Genomic DNA, 19,471 nt, shown 5'->3' with positions numbered 1-19,471 from the left:
ATCTCCATAGTCAAGGACAGACATGAAGGTTGACTGCACAATAGTTTTACAGTTGGAAGAAGACAGACATCCTTTAATTCTATACAATAAACCTAGCTAGATTTTTTTAGTTTTGAGAATGAATTTTGAATGACAATCTGCTGTCAAGCCAAATTCCTAAATGTTTGTAGGACTCAGCAAGACTAATGACTTGTTTGGACAGACCACGTATAGTCTTTCTTTTCATACGAAAAAAGGAGAAACGTCCATTTAATTTCCAAAAACAGAGAGAGTGGGTGATGGGTGTGAATTTGTCCCTCCCAAACCTGCAGTAGAAAAGATTTTTAATTAATTATTAATTTGATCAAAATTATTAATATGGATTAATAATTACAGGGCGCCAGGGACCAATAACTAAACATGAAAAACAGTCTCATTATCTTATATTAATAATAATGGACAGTGAAAGGCGAATCCAAGCACTGACCGTCACAACCAGCTGTTATTATTACAACACATACACAAAATTACCACAGGCAACTGCTCTTTAGAGGTACAATAGAGTTTATTTAACCTTAGCACTGATCAGTACTCAATAACTTCAGCCAACAACCACTATCGTCTAATCTAAACACAATAAGCATACGACAATCAGCAAGCGTGTAAGGTGTGTGTGTGTGTGGAGGGTGTGGGTGCGTGTGTGTCGAGCATAGCTAGTTATCTAGCTACCACGCTATCTGGGTCATTTGAGATGTGTCTGTGTAAGTGCAAATGAAAAGAAAAAACTTTCTAATAAATGAAGAATTTTGTTTATGATTATTTTGTTGTTCCCACCTACAATTAACACAGATTTTTAACTAGATGGCGAATCAGAAAATAAATTAAAAAAAATAAAACTTGGGAGTGATACACTTGAGTTCAATCTATTATCTATCCTGACTCCTGACGGTATGAAACTGCAGTTCTGTTGTGATGTATCACATCAGTCCGACTGAGATTCTGTCTTTCAGTTTGTGGATTTGGGCGACACAACTCAAGACCTCCATTTAACGCAATGACCTGTGGGATGACTTTGTCCAAATGCTCTATGTAGCCTCTCTGGTGAGTTTGGTGGTCCAGAACGTCTCTATTGCAGCAATTAGTTCCTCCATATTGTGTGGCTTGGCTTCACGTCACACAAAGTCCTTCAGGGCATGCCAGACAAGTTCAATCAGGTTCAGATCAGGCAACCTACATGGAAAAGTTAAACATTTATGCCTTGACACAGTATAAAACCAGACGCATCCAGCTGTAATTAAAATCACAAGTCACTTACTCTGATGAGGTTCGAACCCAGTTAATTCCCTCCTGCTCGATGCAGACTCTGACACTGGCTGCAGTGTCTTTGAGATCGTTGTCTAAAAGAACAGAAACAAAAGGAGAAATTAATCATTGTGCAGTTATGCTACTTGTATTGTAAGCATGTCAGGGGTTGTTGCATGGAGCCAATGTTTACTGAAAAAAAAATAGCCTACCTTGGAAGAAACGATGCATTGGCATGAAGAAAAAAATCAGCCAGTTTTTTGATGATCTCTTCCTCTTTAACGTGCCGATCCATAATACCTGCATGTGAAACAACATTTTGCAACAATATTTGTAATTTTTGAGAGTTTTGAGAAGAGAAGAAAAGCAAGAGAAAAGAAAGAAGAAGGAAAGTAAGATGGAAAAAAAGAATGAGGAAGTGAAGAAAAGAGAAAGAAGAGGAGACAAGAAAGGAAAAGAAAAGAAGACATGAGAGAAGGAAAACAAACAAAGGAGAAAAAGGTTAAAGATATCGTGTTTACAGCTCGTTTTGCTGTCACCAAGCGGCAAAAAAATAATAAAGCTTTAAAATCAAATAAACTTTTATGTTGAGTTGTACTGTCCACAAGAAAAGGAATGGAAATCCCCCGAAAAGTCAAAGCATACTGCTTCATTAAAGTACAAAAAAAAAAAAAAAAAAAAAAAAACTTATTTGATTGGAGGTGTATTCACTTTTAAAAGACAACTGGGTAATTACATATAAATTAAGTGTACAACTCAGTAATCAGTTCTAGTCTTCTCAAGCAGTGGAAGTGAATGTCGATTCCAGAAGCCTCAGCACTGAACTGGGTGTGCATGCTGTGTTGGCTGCTTCAGCTTAGTCACTTAGACGTTCAATGTCAGGCTGCCTGAGCCAAAAGAGGATAAAAAAGCATTCGCCAAGCAATTCTCCCACTGTAGATCTAAGAGGGGAGTTAAGATTCACATTTCCAAATGCCAAGATGTGATTATTTTTATTGCAAATGTCAGTGGGAAAAAAGTAGGCTGCATTTTTATACAGTTTGATGCATTAGGGTTTCAAAATAGTTTTCTCACCTTGAATGTACACATCCATATTTAATGTCAGTATAAATATGAGTGTGTATGCAGAGCAGTAATCTTTTCAAGCTTGAATTATAGTTGAATTATAGTTCTGTCTTTCACAACAGAAAATGAGTACTTGATTTTAACTTTAATGGTCATTCATATAAACTTCAGTTAAATACTAAAACAATGAAGCAAAGTCAAGTCAAGTCCATTTTATTTATATAGCCCAATATCACAAATCATAATTTGCCTCAGGGGGCTTTACAATCTGTACAGTATACAACACCCTCTGTCCTTAGACCCTCGATTCGGATAAGAAAAATATCCCCAAAAAATCCCTTTTAACAGTGAAAAAAATGGAAGAGCAACAGAGGAGGGATCCCTCTCCCAGGATGGACAGACATGTAGTAGATGTCATGTGTACAGAATAGGTTCATAACAGAAACATAAGTGAAGAGGATGGATCCAGGAGGACAAGTGAGCAGCTTCAGGTATCACCCACAAAGCATCTGAGCCACACCACCTCCTCTCCACCATAGAGAACTGGAAAGAGGACAGGCCACACAAACACATGTTGGGACTCCACAGATGAATTCATTCATTTGTGTGATTTTTAACTGAACTTTCATTAGGAGACTGCATGCTCTTCTGTATTGCAAAAACAGAGAGCAGTGAACGCAGCATCCCAGCCACTAGTGGTCAGTCTGACCTGTGACCCGGATGTCACCAGGTAAATAAAAGGTGTCAACGATCATTGTTCACCCTCTTTCTCCTGGAATCCTTCAGCTGTGGCTGTCTCCCTCTCAGTGTGGCCTGCTCACCAGCAGCCACCCAACTGAACTCTTTTCTCAGCTCTTTTCCTCCTGGAAGGACACTGTCCTCCCCGTGCAATCTGCTCACCAGAAGCATGCAGCAGACGCAAACTCTCCTGATCTACAGCAGCGCTGTGAAGGCCTGATCTCTGCAATGAGTTTAGTGCCAACGGCTATTGCACAAAGCCTGCCAGCTAACTTTAAGAAGCACGAAGCAAGGTAATTCCAAGCTGTTAACTCTGAGGATAACAAAGACTAGCGACCGGCTTCCTCCAATCTCTACAAACGGACATTGCAAAGCAGTGACTCTGTTGACTCTTCTTCAACGAAACCACCATTCTCCCCCACCTGGCCCGTACACAGCAATGGACCGCTGGCTAATGTAGCAGCAACGACCAAAGCAACCTCTATTTCCCTTCCAATGGACGGTAACGGTAACTGGGCATAGCATAGAGTAACCGTGTACTTGGCTAAGCACAGGACTGTTTAGTTAATGATGTACACAAACTGATTTCTGTTTTTCTGAGGTTTTGTTGTTGTGATGTGTTGTTAGGTTATTTTGGTAGTCACATGCATCCTTTTAACTTGGCACCATTATCCTAAACAGATCACACACATACACCTCTAATTTGACTTTAACACAGCCACACACATGACGAAGAGAAACTCCCGCTCAGACGCTTCTTTGTCGCTGACCACATGCGCTGAGACATACGGAGGCAGAACAAAGAAACATCCACCCATTCTTTTGCTTGACACCATTTTACATCCAAGCAGCCATCTTGGACGCACACACACAGGAGAGAATCAAATCCAGGGTGTTGCAACTACTATGAGTAGGTTCATGTACAAACTGAATGAGGGTTATCTCAGTTTGAGTTTGAGATTAGAAATGTATAAGAGAAACCATTATAACCTACTGTAGAAGTGAGGAGTATAAAAGACGTGTGCGTTTATCAGGCGGGAGGCTCCGATGAAAGTTGGTATTGAGTTGCATTACTGGAAGTGTAGGATCTAGTCTTCTTGTAGCTTGACCCATACTAGGGACTAAAAGTCAGGATACCTTGCCTTCTGCTGCTTTGACTTTGACCATCCTTTTTATATCTGTCTCATGTGAACCCTCCATCTGTATGGAAGTGCAATACTTAATAACTGGAGAACCCGATTAAACTCTATGGAATGCAAAAAAATGTTTTTACATCAAATGTAATAGATTTCTCCGCATGTTGAAGTGGTGTGCATTGGGCTCTAAGAGTGATACTCTGCATTTAAATCTTTGGATGGTGGTTACTTTTTTGACCCACTCCCAAACCAAAAGTACAAGAGCAAAAGTGTAAGGAATGGATTAAACAGTGTGTATGTCCAGCTTTAGCCTCAGTCTTTAAGCACAAAATCACTCAAGTGCAGATTTTTGACCCTTTTAAAGGCTTCTCATTTTAAAATGAATTAGTCTGAAACTTTAAAAAGTCAGCCGGAGACAGCATTTTGAACAAAATCATGAAGTTAACGTTAGCATAATTAGCTAAAATTGACAGTGACCGGCTAGAAATGAGAAGTGTAGAGTAACTAAGGGGGCAAGGCTTAGGGGATGGTCAACTGAACTTAAAAGGGACATTATTAAAAATGTCTTTTATCACCTCACCTTGCTTAGCTTGTTTTCCCTCCAGCTCTCTCACATTTTCAGTGCTCCTGCCTCTTGTTAAAAACAGATATTATGTAATTTCCCCCTGGGTATTTATGAAATACAGTCCACTCTTCTCTTCCACCTTATGTGTGTGTGTTTTTCTGTCTCCTCCATCCACTATCCAGCAGATGATTCGGCACCAGGATCAGCATTTATTTTGGCTCCCAGTTCTTTTCTTCCCCACTTGTGCATCCCTAGCACATCCCTTCCTCTTAAAAAGAGCACGCAGAGGAGGAAGTGAAGGAGAGCGATGGTGCCCTGTAGGAGGGAGGAGGGTTGACTGATGATCCATCCCTGCTACACAGTTGGTTGTCAGTGTATAAATGGCCTCAGCCTCACAGCCATTCACTCTAAACTATAGTGAGCAGGCGGGAGCTCACTCCAACTCTTAATGCCATGCAGTTGCACATGTCTGGTTTCAACGGAATCCAAATGACAGATGTTGACAGAGAGCGTGAAGCATGTTTCCCATCGCTCTACTGAACATATATTACATTCTCCATTGTCTGGTTTGATTATCCAGCATTACCCATAATGCAGCGGGTACCTACTCTAACCTGTTGGGATTCAGGTAGGGCAGGTTTGGTTATTAGCAGTTATTACAACACGTACACACAATAACCACAGGCAACTGCTCTTTAAAAGATACAAGAGCATTTATTTAACCTTAGCACTGATTAACAATCAATAACTTCAGCCAACAACCACTATCGTCTAATCTAAACACAATATGCATACAGCAATCAGTAAGCATATAAGGTCTCTGTGTGTGTGGGGGGGGGGGTCACACACAGAGCTAAAATGGCGGGCAGTCAATAAATCAACTGGTGCAGCTAATGTTTTGTTTCTTTTTGTTTCTTCCAGTGCAGGCGAATTACTAACAGTTATATTGGCAGCCAGCGCCAGTGACGTCGCCACTGTGCATGCCTCAATTATTGATGTTGAATCCTCCCTGATAGGCTCAATGCTTGCCTACAGATAAGCAGGTTTGAAACACAGTTTTGTGACAGGAGAGACACCATGGTGGGAGGCTTTTAGAGTGAAACCAAATGAGAGAAAGAAAAGTAGGGACAGTAATGAAGTAGGGGGTGCATGGGGTTCATTATAACTACAGAAATTGTCTAGGCTTTAAAGAATAGATGCAGATGACAAATCCAAAGAATGCACGTGAGTGTCTCAATTACGTACAGTTACAGCTTACAGTACACAGACAGAGAACTGAGGGAATGTAATATATGAATCTGACAGAGACAGGGAAAGAGTACATCTACATGTATATCCGTGATATATCTCCATGTGTTGCTGTGCATTCAAACTGCTCGCAAATGCATCAACCTCTGCTGATGTTTTCGGCCACTTTTCTCCCCATTAGATGCTTTTTTGATAGGTATCCTAGCTCTCAAAGGAAGCATATATAGTATAAATGCCATCAGGTCATGACACCCACTCTGGATTACCCACGGTGACTAGTGTCTTGTCTGTCTGTCACTTCCCAAGTCTTGCCAGATCAGACTCTCCTGCATCTGCGGCATGCGGTTGGGGGGGTTGCCATAGCAACAGCTCATCCCCCATCTGTGCAATCTGATCTTGTTTATCGAGTTCTTCTTCTGCATCGAAACAACCCCTGATGCCTCACGGCCAAAGGAACAGCGTCAGATCTGAATAGAAATTGATCACAAAAGGAATAAATATGTGGCTTCTTAAGGATCAGAAACTCCAGTCGGAGTGTTAATCGGCCATTCATTTGTAGAGTCTATGTGGCCCATACCTATTGTTGGGCCACACAGACTTTCTCATTCAAGTCTTCATGATTAAAGTACAGTAGATAATTGCTTCTTTCTGTCTTTCAGTGCAGACAGGGTAATTATGTTGCCAAGCACCATTAACCTACCTGGCAATAGCCACCTCCTCTCCCTTTACCTCAGGCCATGTACTCTTAAGTCCACAGTTGTAAGATCAATTATAATAATATAATAATGAGTGCAAGTGCAATAGCCATGTCGTCAGGCACCTTTAAGTAATGAGGACATTCGAACATTACAGTCATGTCATTCACTGCTCTACTTTTGTAGGAAGGGTTTCCACAAGATTTAGGAACCCGGAAGCAGGGATTTGCTCCCATTCAGCCACAAGTGAGGTCGGCACTGATGTTGGGTGATAAGGTCTGGCTCGCAGTCAGCGTTCCAGGTCATAACAAAGGTGTTGGATGGGGTTGAGCACAGGGCTCTTTGCAAGCTAGTAAAATTCTTCCACACCAAACTGGGACGACCAAAGGAGAATTATCAGGTTTAAACAGGAAAGGAGCTTTCCCAAACTATCGCCTCAAAGTTGGAAACAGATTATTGTCTATAAGTGGTTCCCAACCGTTTTTGTCCAATGTACCCCTACAGCCCCATCAGATAGGCTGGAGTACACCGTCACCGTACCCCTTTCATACCATTCATAGATGAAATGATTCTACAGTATTTCACCGCAGAGAAAACATAGTGGCTGCACATGTGGATCCACACAAAATGTGTTGCATTGTCGATGATTAGACATGGTCTGGTGCCAAAATCCTGCACTTTGTAGGCCTGCCGTCATCCCCGACCACCTACCTACGACTCTGTTGCAGTAGATAAATGTAGCGCTTCTTTCACTCAAAAAAATATTGCCTGTGAACATAATCCAGGCAGCAATTACGCTTGTATAAATTGGGGAAATAGTTTAGTAATATATAAACGTGATTTCTAGGGTAGAGCTGGAAGGTTACTGGGTTATTGTGACAATGATAACACTAATAATAATACTGATATACTAAAGATCAGCCTCACAACAATTTGTAATCCTATTTGTATGTTTATTTCCCTCATAAATACCCATATCTGGATATAGACATCATAAATTCTGTCTTTGTATTATTTTATTTTAAAATTGTGTTCTTCTATTCTATTTTGTGGCTCAGCTACCCCACAAGCTTTCCCTGGCAAATGCAGAAGTAGCCCCTGGTGTACATGTACTCCCGGTCGGGAATTCATGGTCTAAAATATCATTGTCTTCTGTAGTATCAAGATTTCTCTTAATTGGAAATAAGAGACGATAAAAAAAGGTATGTGGACATGGGTGACTTTTGACCGTATACAGTAGTATTGTATTGCCTCTCACCCAGTGCATGCTGGGATAGGCTCAGCCCCTCTCACAAGCCTGCATAGGAAAAGCTCCTGAAAATACAGGGATGGAAGGATGGCATCATATCTCAACACATTTGTTGAGACTGTTTTATTTTAATAATTCACGCAGTCGCCCTTAGCGTCCATCTAAATTCAATGGAGTTAAGGACAGAGAGAGTTGTGATCATCAACTCTGTGTAACAGGATCAAGAACCCGTTACACAGAGGTATTTCACAGATAGTAAAAGCAATGTGATTGGTATAAAAACCTCTATTTCAGTAGGTCTTTATGGCATTCAGTGCCGCACTGTCAGCAGGTCTCTCATATGAGTGTTCACCTGAACACAAACAAAAATTAGTTTGTGCAAATGCTGGGACTCTTGTGAAAGAACTGAATTCATTATGGGAAAGATAGGGTTTTAATAGAAAATCATAATACAAGTGTCGAGGGCATGGGGAGTTAGCCGAGGTTCATTTCATTCTCTCCTCCCTCTCTGGCAGAAAAACGCTATCTCCGCTCACACATTTAAAAGGAGGAGTAATTGAATCATTTGTGTAGCAAAAGCAGTTGAAGACCACACATTTTAAAACCAAAGCGCATGAGGTAGGAACATCTCAGTAACACAGGGTTTCAATGAGCTGCATTTCAAAAGGGATGACAGGAGTTAATTGAGCTCAAGTAACTATAATTAGTTTTTAGGAGGGAACATGTCTGCATGCAACATACAAGTCAAGTCAGGTCAAATTTATTTATATAGCACATTTCATTCAATGTAAGCTCAATGTGCTTCACACACAACAAATATGAACTAAATAAAACAAGACATGAATACATATTTAAATACATATTAAAAGAAAAACAAGGAGGAGACAGATCATTAAGTGATTTGTAAACAGTGAGCAATATTTAGAAATCAATTCTGTATTTTACAAGCAACATCTACAGTGATATTTCACCTTAGGCATGATAAAAGTGGTTGTAGGTCACAGAATCAAAGCCTCATGTTGCTTATTCATCTCAACTGGATCTGACTTATGTGTTACTATGATAACACAAAGAATATTCTGGGGTTAAATAGTCACTCAGACAATGAAGCAGCACATCTGAGATAACCTCAGATGATAAAAGAAAGTCTCTCTGAGCCCTATTTGCAGTCAGGACCAAAATGTACCCAAATGGCACAGCAGTAAAGTTAAAAGCTGATAATTCTAGTCTTGCTGCTGGCCATCATTTTTGAGAGCCCCTGATAACTGTGCAGACATAAAAAAAAATATGTCAACTTGACTCTCCCTATCTTTTTCTATCACTTCCAACTTCATATATGTATTTTACACCTTTGATGTGTTTCTATTGCAATCACGTTTAAGGTGGTCCACTTAAAACAAAAGACTGGAAAGTGCTCTTGAAGTTGTTTAAAAAAAAAATCCTTCTTGCCAAGAGTTAGATGGGAAGATCACCACTCTTATATCTGTGTGGTAAGTATAAAGGGACAGGCAGCAGCCGGTTAGCTAAGCTGGGAACAGGGGAACGGCTAGCCTGGCTTTGTCAGAAGGTAACAAAAGCTGCCTACCAGCACATCTGAAACTCAATTAACACCTTAAGTCTTGTTTGTTTAAACCATACAAAAAAAATATAAAAATATATATAACAACAACAAGTGATGGTTTTACAAATTCTGAGCTGTTTCATGGACTGGCTTCCCCTTACCTATCTGAGCTTTTAGCCCCTTATACCCCAGCTAGGTCACTCAGGTCCGCCGACCAGTCATTTCTAGTCGTCCCCGGGGCTCCGTGGAAGCTCAGGGGTGACCGTGCCTTCTCAGTTGTGGGCCCCAGTCAGTGGAACAAACTGCTCCACCACATCAGATCTGCCCCCTCTACTGAGTCATTCAAAGCACAGCTCACACCCACCTCTTTTCTTCAGCTTTTAAAGGTGAGGTATGCGATTCCAATACACGTCTTTTTGTCAAATTCAGCGAATATCTCCTCACGGTCCGCTTGCTGTCCGTTCAGTGTGTGGCCTGAAAAAAAAATCCGGTGTTAGTACACAGCCCTGGCTCTGTAAATGGAAAACTAACAAAGTGGCTCGGACTGGGCCACACAACACTATTACAGCCATTCCAGCCATGATTTGTGTGTCAGGTAACATTAAATGGCTTGCCCACGGACATTCAGCTTACTTTCTAGTTTGCCAAGATATGCTGTTGTTGTGATGTTAGCTATAGCAGCAGGAGAGTTGTGAGCATCGCTGTCTGGAGCTGCTGTGCTGGCTGGGAAACCATCTCGTCCTCTCTGGCTGTTAGCTTCGCAGCAGCAACTCTAGCAAGAGTTTGCTAACCCACAACCTAGCTAAGCTTTAAATGTACCTAAATTGCTATTATTTTGTCTCGCTCTCTGCCAGGGTATATGCATGATTTGTTGTTGATTGGTGCTTTGTTGACTTGTTTTCTTACACTGATTTGTTTACTTTTACACTACTTTTACAGTAATGAGTAATGCAAGAGATTATAATTTGACATTCAGTAATCACATTACAGTCACCAATCCCAGCTGCCGTCCATTACTGCGACATTTTGCGGGTTAGCTGGTTGGCTGTCTCAACAGGAGTTTGAGGGCGAGTTGATTTTAGTTTGCTGCGGAACGTGTTGGTGCATGCGTTGGAGGTGGGGGGGGTTAGTCTTTACCAAATGAGGAGAAACACGACTTTCGGTAACTCCGCAGATTTCTTATATTGTGTCTTCTTAGCTGGCTTGCTAACGTTAGCCACTTGAATGCCTACATTGAGAAATTAGTTATGAGTTGGAGGACCTGCCTGCACCGTCATTGTGAGGACAGGACTTCCGAAGTGCTGCTCCGTGTGGTCACTGAGGCTAATGCTAATGCTAAAGCTAGCTGTTGATGGTTAGTAAATACCTTTATAACACTGAGTAATATTTAATGAGTAATGATTACATTTTTCAAGTAATTTGCCCAACACTGTTCATATGCACCATAAAGGCATGAAAGTAGTATCAATCTTCTCTTGGCATTGAAAGTGAATAACTCAAGTGAATGTCCAACTATTTCTATTGTATGTCTTTTCAGCACAGTCAGGTTCTGCCCCCGTTTCACTGCTTGACAAAAGCAGTAAACAGACAATATTTTGCTTGCAGCAAACAGACAATATTTATTCAGTGAGTTTTCATTTTAGCCAGTGGGAAATATGTTCTTTCAGATGAGTACCAAGGTATTCTGAGAAACTCAGGTATTCTGAGTACAGTATGTTTCCTGAATGTACTTATCGTAGACAATGAAGTTTGTCTCAAGGGCAACAATATGAGGCAACAGTGAAACAAGTGAAACTGCTGAAGTGTGATTCATCCGTAAAAGGAGAGAAAAGACAGCAAGGTTAACTACAGACCATTTGTTGCAGTTTATTGCTGTCAAGAAACAGTCTATCAAAAATCAGTGAGATAAGAGGCTCAAGTTCAGGAAGTGAAAACAAGGAGGGCACTGCATGAAATAATGGTGTGAAAAAAAGAATTTGGCTTCAACTTAACAACAAAATACAACAGAGGCCCATGAAGTACTACCATGTACTTCATTACACCTGGCAAAGTGAACTGAAACAGCACCAAGCTCTCTGCATGAGCTTGCTTGATTTCTCCATTCATGTGTGTGACAATAATTAGCAATGAAAGAAAACATCTCAAAAAGGATGACGAGTAGTGAAGAGGGGAAAAAAACACATGTTCCAAAGAATCTGTGAAGCTGGACTGGAATTTATGGCTTTGAATATGAAAAGTAATTTAATGACTAAGTTTGAGTGGGAGACGAATAATAAGTAGAAGGAGTATGAGGAGGAAGAGTGTCGCTTCGCAGGTACACTGGTAAGTTGGCATATTCAACATACTGCATTTTCAAAAGAATGTATTGTAGGAAGTCTTTTCTCTACAGTATGTGGCTTGTGCTGGTTTTTTTTTTTTTTTTTTTGCCCTTTTGATTGGAAATAAACCTGGTTGTTTACCAAGAATGGTGCTCTAAGGGGATTTTACAGAAAGGTTAGGTCACCATTTCATTCCCATTTCAACATCACCTCAAGCAAGTAAACAAACCCCCTCTCTGCCAGGCATTCCTCTGCACATCTAAATTCAGCAGTTTTGGAGGGAATACCGATGAATAACCATCATGATTGAATGGTGTCACATATATCAAAAAAGCTAGCGCCTCCATTGCGAGCCGCAGCATCTTCCTGTCAGCCGTTGCTGCTTGCACTCAGTTTTGCACGATCTCGAAAGTGTTTTGACAGTTTGGGAGAATGTGCCGACGAATAGCAGACGGGGATGGGATGGTGTCATATACTAGGTATCAACAAGCTGACACTGAGGACTTATCAAGTGTCACAGCTTCACAACCGCAGTGTGACAAATTGATGCGGGCTCATGACAATGTGTCAGACTTAACACAGCCGCTTTCCAAGAACAGGCCATGAGGCGGAAGGTGAAACGACCCAGCGACCCCTCTTTTTTTTTTTGCTGGGACAGTTCATGGCATGTAAAAAAAAAAAACTCCACTGCACCATTCCAGCATGTCAAACTGACACTGCACTCTTTTGCATATGTGTTGGGGGGCAGAAGGAGAGACATAAGGCAAAGATACTGAGTGAGGTGAAAGGGACGGGTGCATGCCGGTGTTCTGATTTGGCCTGCTTATCAACACGGTCAGCAGTTGCAGCAGCAGCAGTGCCTGTGACACACAGCTCATGGAGGCCATTTAGGTACTTTAAAACCATTAGTGCACGATTTCTGCAGTTTGCGTCAAAAACTGTAGTCATAACACAGTCAACTCTGAACATACAGACATGATACACATATTTTTAGAATCAATGTGACTTACACTTTTACGTGGATATCATGCTGCAATGTCCATCGTGAATAAACTTCCATAAACTCGCTTATAAAGCATAGAAAAAAGACGCTCCATGTATTTAAGTTTTCTTCAGTTTTGTACCACCTGAAATCGATTTAGAGCAGCTTGACTGAGGCACGTGTAGAGGGAATTACAATAATCTAGATGGGAGAAAATGAAAGTGTGAATTAATAGTTCCAGATCCATAGAAGACAAGATACATCTGATTTTAGCGATATTTCTGAAGCTGAAGAAAACAGGTCTGGACGAGCTTGGTAACATGATGGTCAAAAGTTATACTGGTCAAAGATGATTCTAAGATTTTTACCAGTAGATTTGCTATTAGAGTGAAATGGTCTAATAAACTGATCAACTGCAGTGGCAAAGTTATTGGGTCCAATTAAAGAACTGTTTTGTCAGGGTTTAGGTGGAGGAAATTATGAGACATCCAATCTTTGGTGGTGGCTAAGCAATCATGGAGGGAGGACAGTTGATTGAGGTTATTGGGTTTGGCGGAGAAAGAGATCTGTGTATCATCGGCATAACAGTTGTGTCATGAAAGCGACTGAACAAATGACCCAGAGGAAGCATGTACAATAAGAAGAGTATTGGTCCAAGGACCGACCCCTGAGGGACTCCACACAGCAGGGGAGCTGAGGAGGACACACAATTACTGATACAAACTTTAAAATATCTATTAGTCAAATAAGAATTAAACCAGTTTAGAGCTGTACCAGAAATGCCAACCCAGTGATGTAACCCACACCGTAACTCAGTTCCAAAAAGAAGATAAAGAATAATAATAGGAGTGTCAGAATCCATTAATATTAACTTTTTTCATGTTGTACTATGTTGTTTTTTTAACTTTTTCTTTCATTTCTATTTATTTTGTTTGTGGGAGAATCTAAAGTAAAAAGAACTAAAACAATCTCAAGATGAATGCAAAAGCACACAGCAGCATTTTAGCCCTGTTACCCACGCAAAGGCAATTTCAGGCACATTTAAATTGGAGCCACTTTAATGAATACGAACACTAAGCGCTTGTACTGTACAGTAGATTGTGAAGGGGAGGGATTGAAGGATTCTTTACGATATCAGTACCATCATCTAAAGTGCTTTCAGGGACTGATGTAAATACATTACCGGCAGCCATATCAATTGTGGTGGAATGGAATGAGAAAATGGTGGTGCTATTTTCGTGAGTTTGCTGCCAGCTAAATGCAGGCACACTCCCCTAATTGGTTACCCTTGTGCTGCAAAGGCAGATGTGAGAAAACACCAACAACTGGCTGCCACGACAGACAAGCAATTAAGGATTGAAAGCTATTTTTTAGGTGCACCTTTCAGAAAAATGACATGCATATTAAAATCAAAAACTGACATCACAGTGGGGAAAAGCCTGAAAAGTGACAGGCCTACAGAAATACTTTTTTGTCTTGATGAGGAACATATCTAACTAATTGTGCACTGTCCTCATTGGTTTGGTATGATATTACAGGTTTGGTTTCTTAGATACATCCCAGTCCTGACATTCAGGGACATGGGCATGCAGTAGCAACAGCAAGCTAATTATTGCCATGTGATGAGGAAATGTATTTATTTGGTAACATCTCGGCTTCACTACTCTGCATCATTCTGATGCCATAAAACTATTGCTTGCTCTTGGGAGTGCCCAGGTCTCTGTGGTAACTGGGAGAATGCTAAATCCTGCATTTAAAGAAGAAGCTACAGGCCAGCTATAGTTTGTATGTGGCACAAGACTGCCCTCCGATGGCAGACTGATGAACTACCACTAAAGAAATCAGACTAATGTACCACAGAAAAGTGGCATTTCAAAAGACCAAAATTGTTTCCAGTAAAATAGATTGCTGTAGAGTGGCTCCATTGTAAAGTCGACTTTATTCTATAAAGATGAAAGGTATAATATGAAAGCACATTACAGAGGGCTACATGGAAATTGTGCTGTGCTGCCTCCCCAGTGAGCCGGTACAAACAAAGAGGGATTTCTCCTCCTTGGACTGCATGATCGGAATACTTCTTAGGTAAAGATGGAAAACTTTCCAGTAATTCAAAAAAGGTCAGAAAAAAATGCTTGGGGGGATTGGGGGCTTGCCCTACACCCCCTGAAAAATTTTAATTTCCTTGATCTAAATATGTGCATTTTAAGATGTTTGGAGAGCAAAAATTGGATAACCATTTAAAACCATGTCAGTGGGCAGCAGCATGAGGATCAGATTAAATGTTGCAATGAATGATACACACTACAATCTGGAAATACAGAAGATGATCACAAAACATCTAATAATGAATATTGACAATGTTTAATTAAAGTTATCAAGTGAAGGGAAATTTACACTATCACCATCTACTGTTTGTTCTCATATATATCTCTGTGGTAATTTGTTTGAATTGGAGCAGGTCAGTTTTTGTTTTTCTGTCTCAGAAAGTAAGTGTGAAGAAAGGAAACACAGGGTCAATTGATATTTATATGTAAATGTTACCGGCCTCTGCTAATCTTGCAGTAAAAATAAAATATATAGGGTTATCTCATTTTAACATGAATTTCAACCATTTACACAACTTGAATTGAAAGAAAAGCATTTCAACTTTCATTGAAAGTTTATCAGTCTAGCTAGCTAACTTAGTTAATTCACCTTGCAAAAAATACAGAGGTCCAGACTCAGTGGTGGGTACGGCCATGCTCACAACGCCATCGCCACGATATATCTGTGAATTAATTGATGTGTTACACAGTGGAAGAAGAAGAAGAAGTAGCCTACTCAAAGTACCAATACAACAATGTAAAAATCTATTATTAAGTTAAAGTCCTGTATTCAAATTCCTTACAATACAGTACAGAAGTATTATCAGCTAAATATACTTCAAGTTTAATAGAAGTAGGCAGGGGTGTAGCACAAAATTCTGGGCCCTTTACATAAGCAGCCTCTGTGGGCCCCATCTTGAATTCCAAATAATTGAGCCAACAACTTATGTTATACAATGCAAATATGCTCCAAGCTAGATTCCTGGCTGACTGCATTCAATCCAAACAACTGCTGATATTAGCTTAAAGCATTCTTAAACTGTGTGAGTTGTGCTCACCTGGTACCCAGATTCCCTTTCTTGGGGAAAGCCATGGCCTACAGTGCACCTTGGTGCTCTAGCATCAACAGCCACTCGGCTCACGTAGCTGCATTCAGAGAGGAATCCTAGTGCAGGGGCGGACTAAACCATGCACCTTTTGTAACGGGTGAGAGGGGCCTCACAGAGCCTCCACTATTTATTCAGCCAATTTTAATTTAGTTACGACACTAATTACTTATAAATAAAAAAATGGCAAACAAAAACAAACTTTTCATTCCAGGCTTTTCGACTTTCCCAGTTTAAATTTCCGACTTCTGACCTCAAAGCGTTCCAGTGGTGCGACTTTCTTGACTTGCAAAATTATCTATTAAATTGACAAACATCATATGTGTAATTCATGGCACAATTCAAACAGGATCAAAAAATGATTTGTCTCTCGCCATTGACTACCGTACATATTTTTTTTCGAAATAAGGTCCCATGGGGGACACCGGAAGGGGAGAGACTTTGCCTCTCTATGCGGAAGTGCCTTAAACCTGCATTCTTTGTAATGGCCAGCGGGGGGGGCAAAAAGAAGTCAGACTGTATAGAAGTCTATGAGAAAATGACCTTGAAATGACTTCTCACTTGATTTATTACCTCAGTAAACACTTTCCTAATGAGTTTATGGTCTCAATCGCTAGTTTCAAGTCTTCTTCAATACAGCATGATGTTCATTTTGTAAATTATGGTCACATTTAGAGTAAAATAGACGATAAAGCAGGGTATGCTTTAGGACATGGCTTCCTTGTGATTGACAAGTCGCTACCACGGCAACCTGTAAAGTACAAGTACCTCAGAATTGTACCTGAGTGCAATACTTGAGTAAATGTACTTATTTAATTCCAGCACTAGTGTTATACTTTTCATGCATGTGAGTGATGTAAGCTGACTTTATGTAACTTTTCATAGCCATATTTTCCAGTGAGCTGCAGCATGTTTTGTAGTCGACTCACACTTTTCGATGGACTCTTGTGGGTTTAATTTGTAACTCCCAATTATACTTTTGGCCATTTTCCAAACCAAAAAATTAACCAGAGGATGGATGAATTCCAAGTTGACGAGACTGCATCAATTCTTGCTTCATTTTACATTTTTAGCCAGATCACCCAAGAGACAATATCCATTGTGACGCCATGCAATCAATTCTCTTATCTCTGGGGTGCAGTGAAATGGCTGTAACAGTGGCATGTGTAGCATGGGACCCTTTGTACCTGTCACATCCCATATGTCTGGCAATTCATCTTTCTGTTGATACGATCATCTCATCTCATAATTCATTGTCTGCCACTGCATGTCCAGTATCTCTTGCGTGATTACAATAAATAGAATTCTGAGAAATCCTGTGATGACATTACTTTAGGCTGAGTGTCTGATTCCCACTTCACACGTGATTTGTTCAAAAAAACAGACAAACGAGTGCCCTGAAGGACCATCCGTGCTCATTGTGTAAAAATGAAACATATTCCTCATTCTGCTCCCAAACTCAAACCCTCGGCTCGAAAGATTAAATTTCATGCTAAATTAATGACTTTGCACGTAGGAAGGTAATTAATCATTTGTTGGGTCCTTTCTTTGGCTCTGAGCACGCTCTGGCCCCTCTCAGAGACCCCTGCTCAAAAAACATCTTGACATTTTTGTAATTACACCTTTTCTCCCCAGCGCAAAGCAACTCAGCAGCTGTTGACAAACTGAGGGGTCACATTGCCACGGCACAAATATAACAAGGCTGTGTGTTCAATTTAATCCCATCAGTCACCACAGTGACCACTGAAAACTTTTCTATTTTTCAGGCTGTAGATTTACTTTCTACGAGTTTACCATTTCTATTTATGATGCACGATCAACTTGTGTTGAAGCAATTTGAGCAGTGTCACCTGTTTGGCCACAGCTGTTGATTTCTTGGGTGCACTCCAGAGCTCAGAGCTCCAGAGCAGAAGGTTGTTAACCTATGTTATAGGTTAGATATAAGAAAGCTTTTCCATTGATATATTATTTTGAATAATAAATGTTCCTTGTAGCATAAAGAGTTTGTCCGCAGTGGTGGAAATTTACTCCACATTTATTTAAGTACACTACTTACGTATAATTTTGAGGTACTTTACATGAGCGTTTCCATTTTCTGCTACTTTATACTTCTACTCCACTACAATTCAGAGGGAAATATTGTATTTTTTACTCCACTGCATTTATTTGACATCTATGGTTACGAATTATTTTCCAAATCAAAATTTTAACACATGATAAGCCTATAAAATAAAATGCATTGGTGAAGATTAGACCAGTATTTTTTTTTGGCCTGTGATCCCTTACAAAAAAGCCGTGTCTTGGGGCCCCTTGGCACATTTTAGGTGCCTGAGTTGTTCATTTCCACCGACGAGACATCTCTCTCGGTAGTGCCAAATCAGAAAATACTCACATGGGTCGTTTTGGGAGGAAATGATCATTGTTTAGGTTGAGGACTTGTTGAAAAGTCAATATTACACAAACCTCTACATAATCAATGCAAGAAAACGTACCTTATAAAACACAATGTGTATAATTCTACATTGTACCTGTTAAAGTATAACAAGCTGCGTCTGCAGCCATGCTAGCGGCACAGCAGTGCTTTGAGCTAAATGCTAATGTCAGCATGCTAACATGCAGATGTTTACCATGTTAGTTTAGCTCATTTCCTAATTAGCACTAAAGCTGAGGCTGATGTCGTTAATTTTGCAGGTACCTGATCATAAATAAGTAGCGAATAAAGTATTGAACAAATTGAAATTTTGACCTGATGATGGCGTTAAGGAAAAGCGAAGGGATCACAAAGCTGTTACGATTCACACACTGAGTGGAACAAAAATGTCTGTACCAAAAATTTCATCCAATAGTTGTAGAGACATTTCACTCAAAACCACTACTGTGAACCTGCTGGTGGCGCTACAGGAAAACTGGTGGAGCAACTGAGCAACACTGCCATCCCCTACATGTTTATCTGGTAATTACTGAATAGTTCACTGGTTCATTTTTAATGTTAAACAGTATTTGAAACTGATTTTTTTTTTGTTATTTATGTTACCAGCGGTCACAACTGTAACCGAAATTAAAACACCTGTTTTCAAAAAAGACAAGATCCCCTGTTTGAATCACATGTATCCAAACAGGTCTGCTCATTCAGCATGCAAAATTATGCATGCCATAATTAATTTGCCATTAAGACTGGATTGATGTCGCCTTCATGATGCAGACAACCAAGCCATAATTGCCTCCGGTGTTGCATTCACAGCTTTGCCTCATTACTGAAACAGATGCTAATTTAGCGGAGCGGCTTCAGGTTGACAGGTGTGTGTGTGTATGTGTGTGTGTGTGTGTCTACAAGTGGATCTTTCCGCTGTATTGGGCTACATGTACTGAAGAAGGGAAATGAGGAGTTGAAAATACATCATAATATGCAACGGCATGTTCATGTGGCGGAAAAAAAAAAAAGA

The sequence above is a fragment of the Siniperca chuatsi genome, linkage group LG15 (genome assembly GCF_020085105.1).
Source record: "Siniperca chuatsi isolate FFG_IHB_CAS linkage group LG15, ASM2008510v1, whole genome shotgun sequence".
In the NCBI taxonomy this organism is placed as follows: Eukaryota; Metazoa; Chordata; class Actinopteri; order Centrarchiformes; family Sinipercidae; genus Siniperca; species Siniperca chuatsi.
The sequence above is the reverse complement of the archived record's forward strand: the minus strand, read 5'-3'. Positions refer to the sequence as shown.